General features: G+C 39.9%; 1 long non-coding RNA gene across 4 annotated transcripts; it reads left to right on the plus strand.

Annotated features, from left to right (window-relative positions):
* The first annotated feature begins 342 nt into the window (after positions 1 to 342).
* On the plus strand, positions 343 to 12,426 carry LOC112976500. Of its 4 annotated transcripts, none has more exons than XR_003257040.1 (4): positions 343 to 574; positions 4,946 to 6,160; positions 8,047 to 8,256; positions 9,381 to 12,426. It is a non-coding gene; the product is annotated as an uncharacterized LOC112976500 (long non-coding RNA). The 4 variants fall into 4 exon arrangements; XR_003257042.1 differs by having other exon boundaries at positions 8,047 to 8,135; XR_003257039.1 differs by having other exon boundaries at positions 344 to 574; positions 8,047 to 8,252.
* The last annotated feature ends 4,783 nt before the right edge of the window (positions 12,427 to 17,209 follow it).

Below are 17,209 nucleotides of genomic sequence, written 5' to 3' on the forward strand. Positions count from 1 at the left end.
TGTATGCAGCATCTCAGCAAAGTGGAGCTCTAGTTTTCAACTGATGGGAAACAATCTGTGTTATAAATAAGGCAGCATATCTGTATCAGTGTGCAATGCCACTTTCAACTTGTCAAGTAGAAGGACTGTTTTTCTTATTTCAGGATACATCACAGCAGCACATGACCTTTTGACTGGAATGAGGGCCTGGTGTGATTTTCTAAAGCATTTCAGAATCTAACTGCTTTTTTTAAATCTCAGTGTCTACCTAAGAGCCCATATTCATTTACAAATGCAGCATCTTTTGACAAGGTAAAGCAGCAGCCTAAGGACGGTTTTAGCATCTCTGCCTACCACAGGACTGTGGTAGAAAGAAGTTGTTGAGGTCACATGAGAAGGTGTGTCTTATTTCCTCTGGTTAACAGAAACAGCAAAGTACCCCCTGGGGACTGTGTTTAGTTGAAACATTTCCTTTGTTGTAAACAACAAGTTGTGCCCTAGGAAAGGACCTGCTGAAAGGATCTGGAGGATGAAATGTGCTTCACTCAGCTTGGCTTCTCTCCTGGTGACGCAGACCATCAGCCAGTGCAACTGAGTAAGTGCCCTGATTTCAGAGATACTAACTACCCCCAGCTCCCATAGCCTTTAAGCATCATAACCTTTTAAGCATCATTCAGATGCTTATGAGGTATTTAAGTGCCTGAACAAGGAACTGAGAGTATAAACATTGCATGAAATCTGTTAACACAATCTCTAATTTTGTTCATAAACTGAGGGTGTTCTAATATTTTGGAACTTTAGATTTGTGGGTAAAAAGAGAACTTCTGAAATGTAAAAAGCAGTTGAGTGTTTCAGGCCTAAGGCTTAACCAGTACTTCAGGGTTCTTAATGACTTAGCTAAAATGATGAGTTATAAAGCAGTCCTTGGCTTGCATTTAAATATTTTAAAGCTCTGCCAAACTACAATCTAAATGATCTAAATATTGTGTTGGCATATGAAAAAACAGGCAAGGAAGTGGACTTTAAACAAAAGTCAGATACTGCTTCAAGTGCAAAAAAAAAAAAGAAATTAAATGAAGTGCTGGAATGTAACTTAGATGTTTAACATTCAGTTTTAACAAGCTCTCGAATGGTGTTTGAAGCAGGGGTTAAATTTAACCTTTGAATCAGACAAAGCTTTAAAAACTCCATGAGAGAAATGTGACACTTCTTCAGGCCGGAGGTTATTAGCAGTGCATAACTGACATCTATGCAGTGAAAGCTGATGAGAGCAGGGTCTCTATCAAACAACCTCCTGTATTCTGGAGCTACTCAGAGTGAGTAAAGATTTCCTGTGTTCTCAAATGCAGTTATCTATTATGCTCCAAACACTTCATCTTTCATTAAAAAGCTCCTAATGTCCTCAGCAGACAACATACCAGGTGCTTCTGTAGCTCTGGAAGGGGCTGGACTGAGATGGAAACATGGAAGTGACTACATAAACAAATAAAGCAGTAWTCACATACAGACTGTGATATTTTTCCTGATATGCTAAGTACAGTCATGATGACAAAGTGAGAGAAGCTACCCAAAGATATTATGGGCAAGTCATCACTGCCTGTTGCACAGCAATGCCTGCAAACACACAGGACTCCACCTTAAATAATTGCCTTTAAATTGTTTATACATCTCTAACAGCTAACTGACGCATCTGGGTAAGGCAGATACACTTTCACCACTGGACTGTGAGTTTTAACATGGAATCAGTCTCACTCACTATGCAAAATGAGGACAGAAGGAAAATCACCAGGGTACTTTGTGGCAAGGGAAGCACAAATTAGCGTGCAGGTTCTGTTACCATGATTACAATGGCTTTAACAGGCATGATGCACATCCTAGAAATGCTTTGACAGGGATTAGATTTCAACTATAAAGTCCAGATAACTTGATGTCCTTAATTTTTCTATTCAATTAGATTGATATAAAAGGCTGTGAGGGTTCTGCTTCACTTTGCTTTCTTTGAGCAGGAAAAAAGCAACATTCCCTATTTCTCAGCTTTATTTTCTCTAACAGCGGGATGCAGTGTTGTGGCCATATTCTTCCTTCTAGCTGAGGACAGATGCTTAGAAGCTGTCTTGGAGCAGGTTGCTGAGGTTTCTCAAACAGTCCTTTGCTGGGCATTAAAAAGGAACTGTCTCCTTAGGGCAAATGCTTCAAAGGACAAATGCTTGGAGAACTCTAGCATCATTCAGAACAGATCCATTCAGGTACATGTATACCTGCATTACCAAATGAATTAAGCTACTCCCAAATATTTGGCAATGAAAATTGCAACATTAATGGGAATGAGCCCCTTACTGTACATATAAGGCATACTGTACATAGTGAACTTTAAAATGTAAGTCATATCCTCCTGAAGTGTGCTACCTGTAGCTTCTGGACCCAGGCTAATTGGAGAACAGGAATGGTAAAATCAACAGAGGAAGGTAGGTAGTATGATGTCCAGAGTTTAGGGCCCAAATCTACTGCAGGTCCTGCCATTTGCACTGGAGAAAGGCCAGAGGACTTTCCTCTCCACCTCATTGAAAGGGAATAGATTTGATCGTAAGATACTTGTTCCTGATGCTCCCTCTCCATTCCAGACAGATCCCTAATCCTTTAGAGGAAAGAGATGCTGCACAAGGCACACTCCCCCTTCTCCTGTGGCGGGGGATTCCCTAAGCTTTATCTTTGTGCCTTACACCTGTGGCTTTACAGCAGGTTCATGGTCTGGCTGGTTTTTGCTCCAGACCCAGCCCTAACTGCAGAAGAATGCAAAGAATGTGGGGAAATTGGAACAAAAGGGATTTTCTACAATAAGACATGAGGGAGGTGAGGGCTTTTTTTCTTTCCCTTTCTATGCCTAACTCCAGCTGGAAGGATGTCAGAGAGATAGGATTTATATATAGTACATTTCATAGACTTGCTCTGAGTTTAACAGCATTCAGATTAATACTTCATATACAATACACAGTAACAATTGTGTCCAGCTGGAAATGGCAATTCCTTCTCCACTGCAAAGAGCCCCTTAAGACTACAGACTGGTAAACAGTGGGACTACAGCCTAAACACTAATGTAGGGAATTAAAAAGGGCAATACTGCATATTCAGATGTGGCTCCATGACTGCTCAAGTGAAGGAGGCACAAGCTTTTCCTCCTCTCCCTTTTGCCTCCTGAACTGATAGAGAGATCAATGCCATATGAAGGAAAGATATTGTCCTTGTGTTCACCTAGGATCCTTGTAGGAAAGCTTGTAAACTAATGTTAGCTAGATTGGCTCCTTCCTCATTATAAGCTCTGGCAAAGGATTAAATCCTGTTTGGAGCCAAATTCAGTAAAGCTGAGGAGGAGTCTATCCCTTCAGGATAAAAGTAGGTACATCCTTCCTTTGAAATGATTCCACATTCTTCTACTGACATCCCAACTTATTCTGCTAGCTACCTGTGTTGGTGTGGCTGTTACCTGCCTCTTTGTGCTCTGGCAAACAGCCAAATGCTGTTCTTCAGTATTCTAGCTGGTGGCAGGTTGATTTACCATCACGATCCCACAATCCCATACTGAGGCCTGAACTTTATGGCCTTTTTGAGAAGACTGTCTCTTGGCCCTGTCACTGGCAGGTGCTTAGTGCTGGGCTAAAAATAAGTATGAAAAAAGCACATGGGGGATACAGCACTAGTTAGGATCCTCAGTGTGATAAAAATAAAGGAAATAAGAGCTGGGCTGCAAGAATGGTAACCTGCTACTGCACATTACTGAAGACCTGGCTGCTTAGGTTCTCTCTCTCAATCCCAGCTGGAGCATCACTCTCAGTCACAAACTGGGGAAGGGACCATTCCAGGGGATATTATATGATACATTATACTACAAGTGTTCAGAGACTGCAAAAATTCATCTCTTCAAAACAAATATGATGACAGACAACATGAAAATCTGCTGTATCCCCCCCAAAACACCCTTTCATCTCCATCCCAAAGATTGTTGCTTCCTCCTCCACTTATCTGATTGCCCAGATGATGAGGCATCACATCAGTTAAAGAAACCCACAGCTAAAGAAAAACCAAATCAGTTGGAAGGATGTTCATTAAGCACTGTTTATTCTAACAGTGCTTACTGAACAATGGGGGAAAAACCTTCTAGAGTCAGGTTGCTGGCTTACAGTTTAATTAATGCCCTCAGCCAGAATAAATTATTATAAGGTAAATTGCCTAGCTCAGGCTACACAGACACTTGCCAAAAGAAAGCTATTCTAAGAGATGCTATAGGGAATTCTCTGCAGCTTTCCTGTCATTTTGTAGCGTACTTCATGTTGACCTGCTGGAATTAAATGAATTTATGCCAAAAGTAGTGATCTCCTTTAGCATGGAGACTGTGAACTGACGCAGCTTTCAGGCACTGCTCATGCAGGGTTAGTGTGTGCTTGTGCCTAGTCTGGGGACATTATTCTGGGGGAATAGGATGTACTGTCATGCTCTGTCCTTACCCTCCTCAAACAAAATATTAATTTGCTTGTTGGTAACACCTTGAGASTGACATCCTTCAAAATGAGGACAGCCTTAAAAGTGCCAACTTAGTAATTTGCCTCTCATGCACTTTGCTACTCCATCCTACAAACAGGCATCAACCCTCATAACAGAGTCCACCCCCCCGCCCTGAAATCTCTCTCCAGTTACCTTCCTACTCCTTTCCTGGATATCAAAAAATACAAGCCATGTTTAATAAAATTCTCTTCAGGTTAACAGAAGAGTCAGGCACCTCCTTTATGCAACAGATCTAAGGAACCAGCAACAATTTGGGAAGATCCTTTTAACCCAGATTTGTTTAGGTCAAGAAAGAGCCTGCAAAAATGGAGACACAAACATGAGGAAAAGGCAAAAGGACATCAGCACTGGATTAAAACCTAGAAGCTGGAAAGTAATCTCTTGTTCTTCTCCTTTTTTTTCCCTCCAGAGCATCAGTACAATAAGGAGAAGAGAGACAGAAGAGGACAGGAAAATGGCTGGTGTGCCACAGCAACAGCTGTTGGGGAACACAGAAGGGCAGACAACCCTCCTAGAGGCCACAGGCTTTAATACTCCTATCAGCTTTTCAAATGCTTAATAATGTTTTTTTTTTGGTTTAACACAATGTTTAKCTCAGTGTTTAACAAAGTTTTCACTGTTATTTATTACAAAAATCACTGAAAATGTCTTTCCATTCCACAGAAAGTGCGATTAATTCTGCACATAAAATAAGGTAAAACATACACATGAATCATGATAATAGTATTCCATACACAAGAAGACATGCAATAAGCTTGATTAATGCTTTATRCAAAGGCATATCTATTTTTCACAAGTGGCTGTTTGAGTCACACTAGGAGCACAATGCATTTCTGACTCTGTGACCCTGAGAACATATAGCATTTCTGCAAGGCCTCCTTATCTGGCTATTCAGAGCATTCAGCTACCATATCCACCTCCTCTTCCCAAATCTCCGGAAGACTCTCTTTTTTTTCTTTACCAAATCACTGCAAAATGCACTCAGCAGCAAGAGACTAGTATTTCTCACCAGCCACCACCTCAATGTGTTATTCCTCTAACTGTGCTTCTTCCAAATCCTATTCCATTCCTTATAAGGCTACTCAGGCCATAGGAAAAGGAACTGTTTTGCTGTATGCAGGATGAAAGACCAAAATGAAGCAACATCCTCTGAATAATCAGGATAACTCTATAAAGGTCACCAGGATTAGGCTAATTTTCCCCCATGAGGATCTGCTGTGTCCTTTGTTTATCTGCAAAACATATCCTGCACAACCAATTAAGGCTTCTTCGAGCTTGAAACCTTGGAACTGATCTTATTTCATACTTTCATTAATGACCTTGGCACAAGAAAATGAAAACATGCTAATGAAACTAGAGCATATCACAAGATTGAAAGACTTTGTCAATGCAGAAGAGGATCAGGGTATTGTACACGTGGACTGAGTGACACAGGCAGGATAAAACTGAAGATCATGGAGTATAAAGCCATATTTAGGGATTAGCACCAGAATTTCTGTTATAAACTTGGAAGCCCATCATTTAGCAGCAAAATAAAAGGACTTCACATTTCTAGCTGAGCACAATCTGACAACCCCTTGCTAATGTGATGCAGGGCTGAGAAACCTAAGTGTGTTGCCAAGAGGTATAAGATTCATTTCCATCAGTAAGAGAGAGAAGTCAATGTGCTAGCATTGCAAGCCCTACTGAGATCTCGCTAGGATGCTCTAACATGCCAAGTATGCCACGTTGAACAATGACAAATTCATGTTCAACAGGTACTGAGGCTGCCTGGAGTGGCAAAGAGCCTACTGTGCAGGAGGTTTAGGCTATGCTTGTGCAGGCAGCATTAGTGAATCGCAAGTTTGAATTGCAGCATTCGAGGTAGAGCCTGCCAACCAAGCAGGCTCCCACCTTGAAATGTACACAGAATTTGCTCTTGTGCTTCAGAGCACAAGCACAGGGCCTTCCCATATCCCCCATACTGCCTGCCGAAAAGCACCCACAGCATATTTCTACTGTCTGTGATTAAAGACAAATCTTAGAGGAGAGAGACAGGCCTGGAAGAATGGCTGTGGCATAGGCTGCAAGGTAAAGATGCGGACAAGGCAGAGTGGTGGCTCTTAGTTTAGGCTGTGTGAGAATGGCATTGACTATCATAATCATATAATCATTCCTCAGAGTCAATTTGTTTAATCTAGCAGAGGGGACTGTTCCAAATACACTGGAGAAGGGAAGTGGAGGGATAGAGGGAGATGGAAGTAGCAGTGTTTTGGTATGAAAAACAAATGGGACTCCATGAATCAGTTTAAACTGGAAACTGGAAGCTTTCTAACCATGGCAGCAGTGAGGTTCAGGACCAGTAGACACCAGACGCRTGCAATCCCATGGAGATCAAAAGCTAGATTTTCAAAAGATACTTGGGAAGCACCTCAAACTCCTAACCACCCTGCTGCCCAGTTAAAACACTCAGCTCCGATCAGGCAGATTTCTACATGTAGAAAGAGGCACCCAAACATCCTCAGAAAAAATCTTTAGGTACCTGAGTGAGAAGCAGCTCAGCTCAGCTCCCTCAGGAGTTGCCTTAGCAAAATGCCAAAAAGTAAGTCGATCTTCCTTGCCAAATTGGAAGAGACATCTACTTCCAACTAACCAAATGCTTCTTTTTTGCTCAGGTTTCTCAGCTGTGAATCCTTTCCTGGTGTTTTGATATCTGATCCCATTTTTCCCCCATCTGCTCGCACATTCTCTCTCCCCCTCCCCAACCCATTCCTTCCACAAGTTGCCTACATGCATCTTCTTCTTCTCTGGAGATATTCAAAATGCGCCTGGATGCAATCCTGTGCAATGTGCTCTAGGTGACCCTGCTTGAGCAGGGGGGTTGGACTAGATGATCTCCAGAGGTCCCTTCCAACCTCAGTGATTCTGTGATTCTGTGATTCTGTGATCTGAGGGATGAGATGAATTAAAGAAAGGAATGTCTCATATCTTGTACTTAAACACAGGTTTCAAGTAGGTCTTTTGCCATGAAGCAGCATCAATATTTCAGGAACATGAAAACAGTGGAAAGCCAACAACTGACTAGGGGCCAGGCAATCATTTGGCAATGTCAGAGATGCCAGGACTTAGTCATCCTAAATTGAAGATGTGGGAATATAACATAGGAAAAAAAAAAGATAGCAGTTTTTAAGGACCGTAGGCCTTCCATGCTATCCCATGCTTGCTGAATGAACCACAGTGATCAAACAAGTTATGTGAAGAAATTCCGCTTTCTGTTAATGACTAGAAAGTCTGATGTGAGAAAGAGAAAAAAGATACACATAGCCTTACAGCGACCGCAGTGCAATCTAGTCTACTGTGTACAGTCTCCAGTGCGCCACTCACACTTATGCATATTTTAGAGAGCAGAACATGCACCCATTACACCCTAGCTCACACTTTGTCTCCCACCCCAGCAGTTAGCTGCTGAGCAGGTAACAATTGGGGACTCTCAGATTCCAAATAATAACTGCATGGTTCTGCACACTGTAGGAAACATCCATGCATAGACTCCACTCCTGCAACTCCTAGAGGTTACTTGGAAACACCCTCAGATTCTGATGCCGCCACAACTAGTCACGGTATGCTTCTTTTAATCCAAACTGATTCCATCTTCAACCAATGCTGGGATCTACAGGGACAAAAAGATTTTTTTAACCACCTTCTCAGCTGCATCAAGTTCTGCTGTTGTCACTGATGTAGGTAAAAAAGTGGGAACACGTTTTTAACTTTCACTGAGGCCAAAGATTAACTGTGCAGATGCAGGCTAGTGCTCAATGTCTTGATTAGTGATCTAGAAAAGAGTGAGCAGGGTAAATTTACAAGTGACACAATGTTATTTGACAGTCAAAACAGAAGCTTGAGATATGGTTGTGAGTAAGTACATACAGACCTAACAAATGCTGGTTAAATGAACAACATAAAACAGAGGAAATGCCATGTTAGCAAATGCAGTCTTGGAAGAAATTATCTGAATATTGATGTGGTCAGCAAAATAAGAGCATTACCACCATGTTCAGCAGCAGTCTGAAAAGCTGACAAAATATAAGGAAGTATCAGACAGAAAAAAAAAATCCTAAAAGTACTAAACCACTGTCTAAATCAATATATCCTCACCTTGAAATCTGTGTTCAGTTCTGAGTCTCCCACCACAAAGAGATGAGACAGAAAGTGCCCAGAGAGGTATAATAGAAGAATTTCAGAAGCGTGGATGGACTAAATGATATTATGCAAATCCTACAATGGATGTATTAGAAAAATCTTAAAGCAATTAATTAAATACAAAGGACACACACATTCACAACAGGCAACATTTTCCTCTGATTTACACCAGATGAAAAGCTGGCCTTATCCTTTTAATGTGAGTCATAAGGAGTTTGTGCTCTGTGAAAGCAAAGTGCTAAATGACTCCCGATGACAATCATCCTACTTATCAGGCCCTACAACTACTGTTCATTCAAACCAATTAAATTTCCATGTGCCCAGAATACTAATAAACCCAACTGCATCAGCAATATAGAATATTCCTCTCCGGCTGAAAATGCATGACTTTGAATGAAAGTATTTAAGTATGAAGTAAAAGGGAAAAATCAGTCCCCCAACAAATGACACTTTAAACATAGTATGAAATGTAGCCCTATGTACAGACCTCAGCTAGGGTCTGATTACCATTTTAGTGCTTTCCGAGTGAACTTATGTGAACTTAATTAGTATACACTCTTTGTATAGGTCCATTAGGAGCAAATTTCAGCCATAATGAAAATATATCAAACTGCTCTTATAAATGTAGACTTTGGCTCATGTTCATCCTATTTCATTTTATTTAGGAGCACAGTTGCTTATGGATCTGGAAGGAGACAGACACCTCCAGAAGCTCAGTCAGATGGGAAGAATTGTCCTCTGGAAACGCCGATTACCTTCCACAGGCTACAAAGAGATGTTAGGGCTACTATGCTCAAAATTTCAGCAACTTGGAACTATACCTACAAGGGAAAAACTCATGTCTGTCTTTCTGTGGGAATGTCCTAACAAAGTCTTGGAAAACAGACTTGACATTTCTAGGACACATCCTTCTACTAATCTGTAAGAATGAATTCTACATATTCAGTAAAGGTTCAATTAAGTAATTTTAATTATTCCATCAAATAGTTCCTCAAGACAGTAAAAGAGGTTCTTGACTTTTTTGTAAACTTATCATGAAACTGGAGCATTCAATATTTCTCAAATGATTACCTACCATATAAAATATTTGTTACTTCACATTATTACCATACAGACTGTATTTGCCCCCTACTTTGCCTAAATCTTATCTGGACATCTACCTAGCCAAGAACATATCACCAGACAGTTGAAATACTCTTCTATGGAGAGTATTATTTTCATGTAAGACTCTTCTGCTTCAGTGATGACTACCTGCCAATTCTAAAGAACCTTAAATCCAGTCATCTTTACCAAAGGACTGTTTTCTTAGAAAAAAATATCAAAATGAGCTGTTTGAAGTGGTGTAACTGTCTTACAGTTCAAAACCTTGAACACAACACTAGTATTCCTAATGGTGGTCTCAAGAGAAAATTGGTCCAGTAATAGGCCAGGTTAAGAAACCAGCTCTGAAGCACAACGCTTCCCATGTGATGTCTCAGACATTAAAACCATTTCAAGCAGAAATGCCTTCCAGAATTGAGACATGTAACTGATTGCTACTTTCTAGCAAGGAGAAGAGAGAGGCAGGAGGGAGAGAGGGGAGGGAGAGAGGGGAGGGAGAGAGGGGAGGGAGAGAGGGGAGAGAAGAACGAATATGACTGAATATATGGAGAGGGGTGGCAGAAACTGACTTTCAAAGTAATGAAGCAATATTTGATGCATTTGGCCCATTGTATAAAATATCATATTTGGGGAAACAATATGCAGAAGCCTTAGATTCTGATGGTTCTTCAGAAGAAGGCATTGACTGGACTGTGGAAATATGCTGGCATAGTTTGTATTTGTTGCCTTGAGAAGGCTGAACTTTTTTAGTTGGTCACAGAAAGTTTGCTTCTGACATGTCCTAGGAAAAAGTCTTTCAAAGGTTCTCTTCTTATGCAGCATTATTTATAATGATTCTGATACAGATTCCAATATGCGATAGTATGACAGCCACAACATAGTTTTTAAACTATGCATGCTAAGAAGAAAAACCTACTTATAAATAATAACAAAACCTTTATTTTCTGCATCATGTTTTAGAACCAGACATTTCTTCTATATCATGCTCATTGATTCCACAGTATGTGAAGTATGCAGATTTTGTGTATTTATTTTCAGTGAAAAATTTTGGACTGGAGCCAGAAAACAACAGCTGGCTCTGGTCCAGAATTATCTGCTGTAACATGAGGTGGGGTCACTGGAAAATTAATGGTCAGTGAAACATCTGCTTTGAAAAGGTTCTTGTATACAAGATAAGGAAAAGACAAGACAGATCACCCTATATATAAAATAACTCAACAGATTAAAAAAGGGCAAAATGGGAACTTGAAAAGACATCTCTCACATACCAGGTGACTGCCTTCACTAATACTGTAAGAATACAGTTTCTTTTTTCACAAGAAAAGTTCTGCAGTCTTCTTATGTAGAATAAGAAGTCTGTATTCCTGAAAAGTTTCACAGAGCAGGAAATTTATTTCCTACCCTCTCATGACAGTGGTGTGGAAACGACAGGGCAAACCAGCCAACCAGTACTCCTCCAATATTGCATTCCAGGAAAGAAAAAACACTGTCTCTCCAAGAAAATATCTGAATGAAATGGCTAAGAAGGGTGGTAATCAGTAATGTCAGAAAAAGCAGAGACTTATGAAATATTTGATACACTTAACATAATCTTTTACACTAAAGCTTTCTCCTTAATTATCTTATGATTTTAATGATCCCTGCATAACTTTTATGCATAGGCAAAGATTTATAAAAACACTGTATTTGAACTTACAGAAATTAAATTAATTCATAGAATTCCCTATTATTAAGAAGGGGAGCCCTGCTAATTATATATCAATAACATCTAACCTTTCAAAAATACTTTACCGAAAGCTATACAAACAAGAATAATTTGATAAGAACAGGAACCATTTAGCTGCACTGGGAGGAGTCCAATAAAGAAACGGAATGAAATAAATCCTGGAATTTAATTACAACTTCTCTGATTATTTAATTTGAAAGTCTCCAGTGTTCAAATACATGGAAATTAAATCTGAAAACTCCTCCCAGTGTTACTGTTTCCCATAGTGAACATCTAGCACCCTCAGACTAAACTCCTTTTGTAGTCATCTCTGGATAAGTTTCACATTTAAATCTCTCCATTCACAAATATCTCCTGCTGCAGAAATGGTATTACCTGCCAACACAGCAAACAGCAATGTGTGATCTTACTATTTTTTGTGCTATATATTGTAAGCAAGCTCATTATCTCAACAGAAAGCTCTGCTCTCTCATTAGCAGCAGAATGTGCAAAGAGGGAGAAGGGAGAACGCTCTCTTATTTAGGTTTCTCCAGAAGGCAAAATTTCCCCTGGGTAACCTCATTCCAGTAGTGTAGGAGGCAACTCATTGCCTAGGTACCTCTTTCAATAGTCTTGAGCTTTTTTCTTGCTTGTAGCTCCATGGTTGCTCATCCTGCTTATCTGAGGCTTTCTATAATGTTAATATATGTAGTTAAGAGCATTAGCATGGGCAATCTTTAAGCAGCTTGTTTATAATGATGACATATAAGTATGATGACTTTGCTTCAGTAAAGCAAAGATGCTATATGTTTACCATTTCAAAGAATTTAATTATTAAAGATGCATGTATAGTGCCCTGTTCTTGGCTTGACAAAGTGTATTCAGCCTGGTATATAAATAAATATCACTCCCTATTCCACTAAAGGATTATTCAATTCTATACATAAGCCTTTATTAATTGTGTACCAGGTACATAATCGTAACTAGTTAGAGCTCTAGCATGCATTTTTCATAGTCCTCAAGTTTCTGATCTTTGCATAAGGAAGATGGTAATAAGTTTAATTAGGGCTTAATACTAAGAATCTTGTAATTACAAACTATGGAAGAATTCAATACATACACATCCTACTTCCAGCTTATGCTGATTGAAGACCAAGAACTCTTCAATACTGAGTTTGAAAAAAATACCATACCTTGAAACAAATTTATTTTCTGAGACTTTCTACAAGCTTTGTTTTAGCCTATAAAGTTCACATGAGAAAGGATAGTTATATCACATCATCCCACAGCTAACTCTGGCTAACCACTTGTCTACTTTCTTCACACCTCTGTCTTTTCTGTCTTCTCCCCTTACTTCCTATTCTTATAGTTTGTTTACACTGGGAATAATTTGCTAACTGTAGTTTTGTTGGTATTGCTCCCTTAGCAGACACTCTATTTCAGAATGAAAGTGACTTTTTTTCTAGAATGGAGTTTCCACATAGCGAACTACCCCAGCTTACCTACAGTGGTATAATTATTCATGATTCCTTTACCAGTCAGTTTCCCTATACAGACAAATATTTGATTTTCAAGTACCTATCGGCCCTAACATTATATGGCATAGAATAAAAAAAACCCTCTAGTATCTAGCATATATAGAGAACTTCATTGGATGCTTTCAGATCCAATGCCTGTCTATTTTTTTCCAACTCTATCAACTGATCTAGTAAGAGATATTACCTCTCTGCACCAACTTTGCCTGCTTACATCCCTAGGCCATCACAGCTACACAAGACTAGGAAACCAAACTAATCATAGTGGTTTGCAGTGATCTGCCTGCAGCCCTGAGGCCTTCCTCACACCTTCAACATACTCTTAACTACACTGCCTGCCACCAAYCACCCCTGCTTGTGTAATCTGGTTGACTGATGTCCTATCTCCCCTTTGGATAATGTGTGCATAAGGCAGCTGCAGGGGAAGGAGAAAAAGATAGAGATGAAAAGGAAAAAGTGCAGAGGTCAAAGGCATAACAGAAAGAGCTCTCTCTGAATTTATTAAACCACCAACTGATGAATCCTTTCCAAGTACCAGTGCATCTTTATACATTTCTGTTTTGTTCCCCAGTGCCCCCTTCCCTCCAACACTACTCACTCCCTTAAAGCCATGCTAAAAGTGTAGGGCTTATGCTTTCTGCCCTATGCATTTCATTTTCATGTCTTACACATCCATTCCTGCTACCTGCTTTCTCATTTGTCATGACCATTGGCAAAATAGCAAAAGAGCCAAAAATGTATACATATCTATTGCAATACAGACATTTTATGAAACTAGCAATTTCATAGCACCACAATGAATTGTTCACGGATGAGGGACCTTAATGGTACAATCCCATAAATTGGATAATTTTTCTTGGATAAAAGCAAGCCATATAATTAGAAAAGAGAACCAGTTACTTGTAATGAAAGAATAATCAAATCACCATTAAAAGGAAATTAGCTGCATTTATCTTAATTCTATGGGCCCTACTATTACCTCCTGATAGAAAAAGCTTCACGAGGATAAAATTTACTCAACAATCTCAGTGACTTTTGCCACTCCTGCTTGCTCATGCATAAGAGCACCCTTTATTAGGCTTTGGCAGAGCAAGTTGCATTTAACTAAGGAAAAGCCATTAAAAGAATATTTGTTTCCTTTCCTTAAAAAGGTACACCTCACCTTTCAGGGATGCCATTTGGCTCCACCTGGCTCCCCTGTCCTCCCACTTACAACTCATCATTGTTGGGACAAAGCCAAGGAAGAAAACAGAGAGGCCCAAGGGAGATCTGCCAAAGCTTAGCGTCTAGCCAGACCTGTGCACTGTCTTGCTGAGCAGGAATCCCCTATGGCTCTCTCCCCCACTTTGGAGTCACTTCACATGAGGTTCATTGGACCTGCTTAGGACCAGTTCTAACATACCTCTACTTTTTATGCTAACAGCATGAAAAAGGGAACTGTTCTGTGTTTGGTCAGCATCCTCCCTCACCCACAGGTCAAAAGGCAATCTACGTGAGGGCGGGAGATAGAAACACAGATAAAGTAGGTTTGATTCTACTCCCCAGAGCTCTTTGAACTCTTCAGTACCAGATGATATAGAAGGAAAGGATCACAGAATCACAGAATCACAGGATCACAGAATCACAGAAAGGATGCAGAGAAATACTGTTACATGCAATAATGTGATATCTATTTCACCCCAAGAGAGAAGTAGAATTTAATAGCAACTACTGTAGGTATGAGAGAAGAAAAAGTGTCAGACAAAGGCTGTAATTTTACTACCAAATGTGAGCAATAGCTGATCTGGTATATCACACTACAGCAGCATTTACCCCAACAGCAGATATCAATATTCATCAATATCATCCTTCACCAGCAAAGACAAAACTTCTCTCAGTACACAGATACACTTATCCTGCAGCAGCAAATTAAATCAGACAAGTGACATTCACAGCAAAACTGAATTTATACCAGTCTCCCACACTGACACTTACCTTCCTAACTCAAATATTCCTTGATTCCCCTCCTCCAATCAACAGAAAACCGTTTGCATAAGAACAGCACCCAATACAAATTACACACTCAGCACTTCCTTCAGAGGCCTGTTCTCCCTGAAGCTCACGAAAGCTTTTAACATTTTATTGAAGAACTCCAACACCTACAGCCATCAGACTGACTCCTTTAAAATAGACAGGAAGTTGGCCGGTTGGAAGTTAAGTTTTTTGCCATTTTCATGGAAAACTACCCAAATATGGTAAACTTAATGAAAAAAATCAATTTCAGTATGCTCAGTTGACATCTTTAATTTGCCAGCAAAATTTTCTGAAGACTCCATACTCCAGCTCTCACATAAGACTAATATATGTCTAGTCCTCCTAGGCAAGTCTTTTTCTCTATCCACTTTTACTGGCAGTTGGAAAAAGCAAAGAAGGGCAGAGAGTACAGCTACAGAAAGAATGGTAGCAAGGAGCACAAGACAGGGAGCATAAGGGTAGAAGCTGAGCAGAAAGCAGAATAGAAAACAGGATGGGATGGGATAGCAATATAAATTTGGGGACAGGTGAAGAGGCAAAGAAGAAGATAGGAAGTAGCAGGCAAGAAAAAGAGAAAAGTCCTGTAATTGCCATAAGACAGGCTCTTTATAAACATGAAATATATTCCCTTACCATTATGCAAACAGATATGAAACCTACTTGTAAAGAATCTCCATCCCACACAAGGCAGGATCCCAAATGGCTACATTTTTTCTATTGCTACCCATTACATGTCCATTTCAAATAGTGTAGATATTGTTGATCTAAAGAGCTAAGTCACACTGATGTTCAGTGGGAGCCTGTGTAAATCCCGTAACAGAAGTTTGCTTTTTCTATTTGCAAGTTTGGGGTTGTTGGTTGTTTTGTTTACCTGAATTCACTGTGCCATGCGTCTGTTTTGTGATATACTATCCTCACTTGCCATGAACTCGGCGCACAGGACAGGCCYGGTATAGAGACTAGGCAGGGAAGCTGTTGTCTGTAGTATCTCTACCTCACTGCTGCAGAGATGAAAGGCATGTGATGGAGGAGGCAGGATCTGCCAGAACAAAAGGAGAGTCTTATAGTTACAACAGATGACTGAAGCTCTAGAAAACTGGATTCTAACTCTGTCCTAAAGTTCACATGTAATTCTAAGGAATTTGCATTACATATTTCCCATTTCTCTCCCCCACCTCATTTAAGTAATCTGCGGCATGAGTTGCAGAGATGTTGAACCTGCAGGTACACTTGAAGTCAGCGGGAGGTGGACTTTCAGTATACATGGAAGAGTATAAAATGTTTTCTACTCTGGAAATGAAGGTCTTCAGTTTCTTCATATTTGTATCTAGAAGTGCTGATATTTTTAATTTCCTGGATGTAAGATATGATAACGCCATTCATTTCATAACCGTGTTATAGAGACAAAGTCATTCATGTTTAGTAGAATGACAGCACTCCTGAAAAGCCTTAAAGGAAATTAATGATTTTAGATTCAATGAAATATAATGCCTTRCAGTAAACTGTACATTAAAATATACATGCAATAAGCATTAAAAGAAATATTAAATAGAAACACAGAATTGGAAAGCTTCTGGAGTTTAGTCTACTGCTATCTCAGGCGACTACATCACATAATCCTTCTTGCAAGCTGTCCACCTTCAGAGTAGGTGGGCTTCTTGCCCTCAGTAAAAGAAAGCTGTTCCACAACCCCATTGCTCTGAGAAGCCAAGGTCTTCTAATTCTCAGCCTAAACTCATTAATAGACAGTTTATACACATTTGTCTTTAATTTAAATCACAATTCTCCAACCTTGTTGTTTACTCTACTCCTTCTGAAACATCAAACCTCCTCTTAGCCTTTATATTGAYAAACTAAAGGCAAGAAATTCTTCTAGCCTCCTCTCATAAAAGYTCTCCAAAGAACATCATCCCCACTGCGAGACAGGGTTCCTCTGGGGAAACTAGCTTATGGTTATGTCATTAAAGACCATATCAAGATCACAATCACAGAATCACAGAATTGCTGAGGTTGGAAGGGACCTCTGGAGATCATCTAGTCCAACCCCCCTGCTCAAGCAGGGTCACCTACAGCACATTGCACAGGATTGCATCCAGGCGCGTTTTGAATATCTCCAGAGAAGGAGACTCCACCACCTCTC

This window comes from Apteryx rowi, unplaced genomic scaffold (assembly GCF_003343035.1).
Source record: "Apteryx rowi isolate R43461 unplaced genomic scaffold, aptRow1 scaffold_738, whole genome shotgun sequence".
In the NCBI taxonomy this organism is placed as follows: domain Eukaryota; kingdom Metazoa; phylum Chordata; class Aves; order Apterygiformes; family Apterygidae; genus Apteryx; species Apteryx rowi.